Raw genomic sequence first — 6,350 nt, forward strand, 5'->3', positions numbered from 1 at the left:
CTAGATTTGCTCTTTCAGTCAATGGATTTGTAAAAAATGGAGCAGGGAACAATAGGGGATTTTACAACAACAGCCAATCAGATATCAAATGTAATTTTGTAGAGCCACTTACAAAGCTCACTTCTGTTTATTTGGAACACATAGTGACCATTAATTGCGGTCATGTGCTCACTACAAATCCTGTAGTCCATAGTCCCTATTCCATTTCAGCAGCAAGCAGGAGAGTTTAGCTACATTCCTACATAAAGAGAGACCATTGAAAATAAATGTAGCCACCCTCTAACAGGAAGTTGGATCACAGCAGAAAAACAAAGGCATTTGGAGGAGGATAAGAGCAATAGAATAGACTTTCAATTTGGAATACACAATTGAATAGATTTTTTTTTAAACCAGCGTTTAGTGTCACATTCAGTGTCTTAAAATTGTATGAAAGCATTTATGTCTGTTTATAATGTTGTGTTCTGAAGTATTCTGAATTTAACAGTGGCAGAGAACATTTTGGTCCAATATGAATTGATGCAAACAAATGTATATTTGTATATATAATAGCACCATGTGGGGTCCTTTAAATTTTGTTATATACATATAAAGAATATTTCAAAGCTAATCTCATATTTGAAAGAGCTGTTCAGAATCTAAAAAAATGCTTTTAAAAAAAAAAGTACACATTATGGGGTCCACACGTATGAGGTCCTTTAAATGTTGTTATATACATATAAAGCATATGCCAAAGCCAATCTCACATTTGAAAGAGATGTCCATAATCTAAAAAATGGTTTAAAAAAAAAAAAAAAAAAAAAGTACACTCACACATAAAGGAACATAGCAGGCTAACACTCAGTTGCCAAAAGGAGAACAAAGTCTTTTCTGAAATGACTATAGCAGCATAGTAGTAAATGAATTTTCCGAACTGTTTCCTTTATTCTTATAGCTCTATGTTTAGATGCACCTTCCAGAAATATCTTTATGCTGACTAGCTAAATGCACATAGCGCACACTAAAATGTACAAAAGCCTTAGATATTATAAAATATGCATTGCTTTCTACCTACACATCTATGTGTATATGAAATGATTCTAAGCACAGAATTCAGCATATTTTCTGTTTTTTTACTTTTAACTTTGCATTTTTTTTTTTAAAATAAAAGGTGATATGAAAAAAATAAGAAAATTAAATATAACAAACAACTGTTTTTAAAATTAGGTGACTCAATCTATTTCTTCCCATGCCTGATAGAAGAAAAAGATGAGATGGTGCCTTCCTAACTACTGTGAGTTGTGAATGACAATTCCCTAAAATGTTTGAAGTTGCCCTGTGTGTCTAATTTATTACAATGATAAGCCCTTATTAAATAAGTTCACATTTCTAAAAAAAAAAATCAATGCAGGGCTCTTTCAGACTGTCAGTGTACCTGTCTGCTCATAGCTTGTATGGGCAGGCAGTTACACAATGACAGGAGGATCAGTGAACTACCTGGAGTGCTCATTTGCACTGTGGTAGTTCATTGAGAACTAAAAGACATTAGCTGCAAAGGCGCTTGTAGTTCGTTCATTCACAGGAAACTGTAAATGAATGATGAGGCATTTTCACAGCCGCATTCTTTTCAAATTGTGACAGCTTAGGTCCTACTTCTCCTTTAATTGTTATGAGACAAGAGTAACTAATTATAATTTAGGCACATTTTGGAAGATCCCCAGCGCAGTCACAATTAGCAGGTGAATCGTGGGGGAGGCTGCAGGAGTGGAAACATGTTACATGTTCCACCCTAAAAATAAGTGGAACATGTAACATGTTCCCAAAGGTAAATCCTTTATTCACAGACACCATAAGATTGCATTAAATTTTATTGGCAATGTTCTTTGTGTGACTTTTGAAAGCTAGTTTCACATTGTTGCTGGTGCCCTTATTTGAGATCTAAGCTCCCCCAATATTAAATCCTATTCTCAATAAAATGCCCTTAATGGGCACTCAGGTGCTTTCAATGGACAAGGGTTGGCAGGGCATATTTCTGAAATTTGGAAAGTTAGCCACCTATTAACAGAGTGTAACTAAGTTTCAAATGACTTACAGGGGAGACTTTCTGCTAATAAAGACTATATCAAGTATCTTCTCATATGCTAGCCCTGCACAGCTTGAATTTTGGCCGATTCAGCAGGAATTTGAGATAACATGTCAACATCACTCAATTGACATGTGAACCATGTCAACATCACTCAATTCAGCAAAAGTCAATGTAAAGATTGACTGAGCAGGGTGGGAAATTGCTGACTGATGCAGAAGCAGTCACCATTCAGGTATTCAGAAAGTGGCTGCTGCTGTCTGAATAGGATGCCAGCAGTATAGATTCCTCCATGCACACTGTTTAACCAGGATGGAGGAATCCATTGACTTTGTACAGCCTGTAGGTATGGCTAGCCTTAGCAGGACCTTTTCTTTTGAAGGTTAAAAATAGCTGACAGATGAACTGTCTTAATAAAGATCCATACATTGTATGACGAATTTGTCATAGTGCGTATGATTCTCAGTGTCTTTTGCCAGCATTTTTCATATTCAGGAAGTACTGACCAGAGTCACACACTTTTCATCCTACAGTAAGCACTGTTCATAGGTCAGATGATATATAAACCCCCCAAAAAACAAACATTTTTTGCAGCAAGTACAGAACATAGCTATTGATCCTGCCAGAAATCTTGTGCACTTGTAGTTTCCTGTGCAGTGAACTGAAATCTCAATCAGTGTTATTTGCCTTTCAAGTTATCTTTTGTGAGCTACCAAATACAGCACATTCCCCTATGTTATGGAGAAGAGAAGAAAGAGACGGGTCCTGTAGTCTACATTTGAAGAGCAGTCTAGGGTGACAACACTGCTATTCATAGATACAGAACAGAGAGTAAGGCTGGCCATACATTATACAATTATCTTCCAATTTCTGCCCAATTTCCTTCAGATTTACCTTCAACTGTGTAGTGCAAGGGTCTGCCTAATTGGATACAACTGAAAGTGTTGTTTAGGTTTGTCCTCCTATTATATGGTTTTTGGTAAATCTAAACCAAAAATCTCTGGATAATTGTATAATGTATGGCCAGCCTTAGCGTTGTCACCCTAGGACAGGAAATGTGCTACTGGCTGAACTAACAGGTGAAAATTAAGTGAAAAAGCCTATAAAAGGAAACAGATTAAACCAGCACATCTAAAGGCTGGCAAGCTGCAATATATAAAATGTTTTTTTTCTTGTGTTTAGATACGCTTTAAAGAATACAGTATCATGCCAGATTTATTGAATGACAGCACTTAACAGCCTTAGCATTGTAATATCTATACAGCATGTGCTGTTGAGTGTAGGTCCAGGAGAACCTTACCTATGTTACCTATTCTGTATTTAAAATATGAAGCAGAAGCTCAAAGGATATATTTATAGTTTGGAGGTTTTATAAAAAAACAATAGGACCTGAAGAGCCCCCTTTTAGTGTGACTGAAGCAAATTTTGATTGAGTACAATGGTCTTTAAAAAAATTTGCAATCATAATACTAATCTCCCCATCCCCTATATATTGAACAATGGCAGATATGTTTGAAGTTCAGCTTTGGTGCCAACCATGACTCCCTCCATAAATACAGTGGGTGAGTGAGCATAGCCACATAGGGACAGGAACTATAAGAACTGGTAAGCTGCTGTATAATACCATTTTTGGAGGGGTTCAGATACACTTTAAAAGAGAAGTATGGGAATGAAATAAAATGAACAGTCATACTCACCTAGATGGCTGCAGAGCCGATCCCAGCTGCATATGTTCCCCGTGGCCTCTAAGACCAAGAACTGAGCTGACTGTCAATCACCAGCTCTTTTCTTTGCCCGTCCAGCATTCACCGGAGCACCAGGCTTGGCAGGGGGTAGGGGAGGCTGGCTCAGGCTCTTAGTGGCTTGCTGAGAGGCTGAGCCAGCTGCCGGTCCAGGTATCTGGATGGATCCTGACTTTAAAGTCGAGATCTTTCCTGAGCCTGGACCAGCAGAGTGACATCAGCCAACAGAGGTTCACAGGAGTGCAAAATGAACTGCACGCCTGTGATCCATAGGAGAAGTAGGGCCAAAAAAGCTTAGGTCCTACTTCTCTTTTAATAAATTGTTTTGAGACAAGAGTAACTAATTATAATTTAGCCACATTTTGGAAGCTCCTGGAAGAGTTAATATGTGTCAATATGGTTCCTGATTGTAGGCCTTTTGCACTACATGAATGATATTGGCATGGATAAGTATTCAGGAACACATGGGTATTTACATGAAATCTAGTTGATGCCTTAGGCATTCCATACATTATGCAATGGTTGAAGGAAAGAAAATTGCTTGGATTGCCCCATCAACCCAGTCACTATTGTTGGGGAAATCCCTCCCGCAGTACTATTGTCAGAATACAATGATCATTGTTAGTGGCTATGGCTGCCTGCAGTGATCAGGTGGAGAAAACCTGACAGGCTGCTTATACTGAAGCCAATTGATGGATTAACTATAGTACAACCAGTCTGACCATGTGTGGATTAAAATTTGCCCGGTTCCTGCTGAACCAGCCAAATTTCGATCTGTCTGTGGCCTGCTTTATCCTGCTTTATGTAGTGTATAGATACATCAAGACTCCAGTTACCTGAAATTTGTAAAGGTGACACATTCTTATCTTTTTGTGGATAGTCACCCTGAATCACATTTAAACACAAACAGCAACACAAATGAGAACGTGCCTTCCAAAGTGTATTTTACAATCTCATCTTTTGCTGACTGGGATATTCAAGGTAATCTCTATTTATAGTACTAAGTACAAAGACAATGCCATATGTTATAATCTAACATTTGACCAGGTTTTACTCTGCTGTTTACCTTCTGGGACAGTCATGTTGAGGCAGCCGATTAATGTTCTTCAGTAAATCATACCTATACAGTAGTCATAAAACAATTGCAGTGTACAGTGAGGCATACATATCAACCCCAGCTCTAGGGAATCTTACAATCTAGCATACATAGAATACTGGAACCATAAAAATGTAATAATTGGCGCTTCTTCATAACATTTTTTCAATAAAAGCATTTTTGTGGTATTTTTGTTTAAATTCTGACCACCATTGTATAACCATGAGAAACTCTCCCCACATGTTGTGCAAAAAACACATTAAGGAAAAAAATGTAGCTGATATTTAGCTTTCTCCAGCATGTTACTGTATAAATTTGATTACCTTAAAGCAGGGGTCTCCGAGGGCCAGATATGGCCCTTTGCTACCCTTTATCTGGCCCTTGGGGCACTATTCCTCCCACTGGGACCAACAATGGGCAGCACTTCTTCCATTGAAACCAATGAAGGTGTACCATTCTTCCCACTAATACCAATGATGGGGTACTCCTCCTCCTACTGACCATCAACCCTGAGGCCATATTTATTCACATTGATGCTGAGCCCAGGACATTTTCTATCCTCATTGGTCCTAATCCGGCCCTCTGAAGGACCGTATACTGGCTCTTTGTTTGAAAAATTCGGAAACCCCTGCACTAAAGGAATACTGTGTTCAGATGACAACAACCTCTTTTATATCATAACAACCATTGACTTATGAAAAAATGAATGGGTATTCCCAGACGTACTCTTGTTAAATGCTGACACTTCAATGTGCATTAGCATTCCCTGCTCTGCAGCCGCACATATACAAGAGATGTGTATACATGCAGCTGTGGGGCGGTAAATGCCTTGGCCACTTTTGATTTGCATAGCACCCCGACAGCTTCCTGCTTGGATAGTTCAGGCGGGTTTGGACCAGGACCTGAGCATGGCTGAGCTCATCACTGCTAATGAGAATGCTGCAGTGTCTAATAGATTATCCTTAAGCTTTAAAGTACGTCTATTATGTCTTAAGATCAGCTGCTACAGCATGCACTCCAGTAATTATTAGAAAATCTCACTCTGCATATGATCATCATTATCATGATAATCACAGTATACTGTAGGTGTATTCTGTATGCACTTTGCAATTTGTAGAACTACTGCTGCTTCTAACCCTTTTACTGCCAGGCCCTGCACTCCACTTTTAGTGCCAGTTCACATATATGCGGATTGGATGTGGTTTAATCCGCATCCAATCCGCATGACATGTGAAAAAACATTGCCTCCTATGGTGCCTGTTCACATCTGTCCTGTGCACTAAAGGTGCGGATTCAGTGCGGTTTCAAAAATCATGTCCGATTTCTGAGCAGTGCCCTCAGGTTCAGGTGTGGATTACAGGCTATTAACTTCTATGGAAACCATTTCTAAAGTGCATATGTGTGAACAGGATAATCCTGAGCTAATCCTACCCTGAACCTGATGTAAACCTGA

The sequence above is a fragment of the Staurois parvus genome, unplaced genomic scaffold, assembly GCF_062004578.1.
Source record: "Staurois parvus isolate SC_StPar_1 unplaced genomic scaffold, SC_StPar_1.0 ptg000133l, whole genome shotgun sequence".
NCBI lineage: Eukaryota > Metazoa > Chordata > Amphibia > Anura > Ranidae > Staurois > Staurois parvus.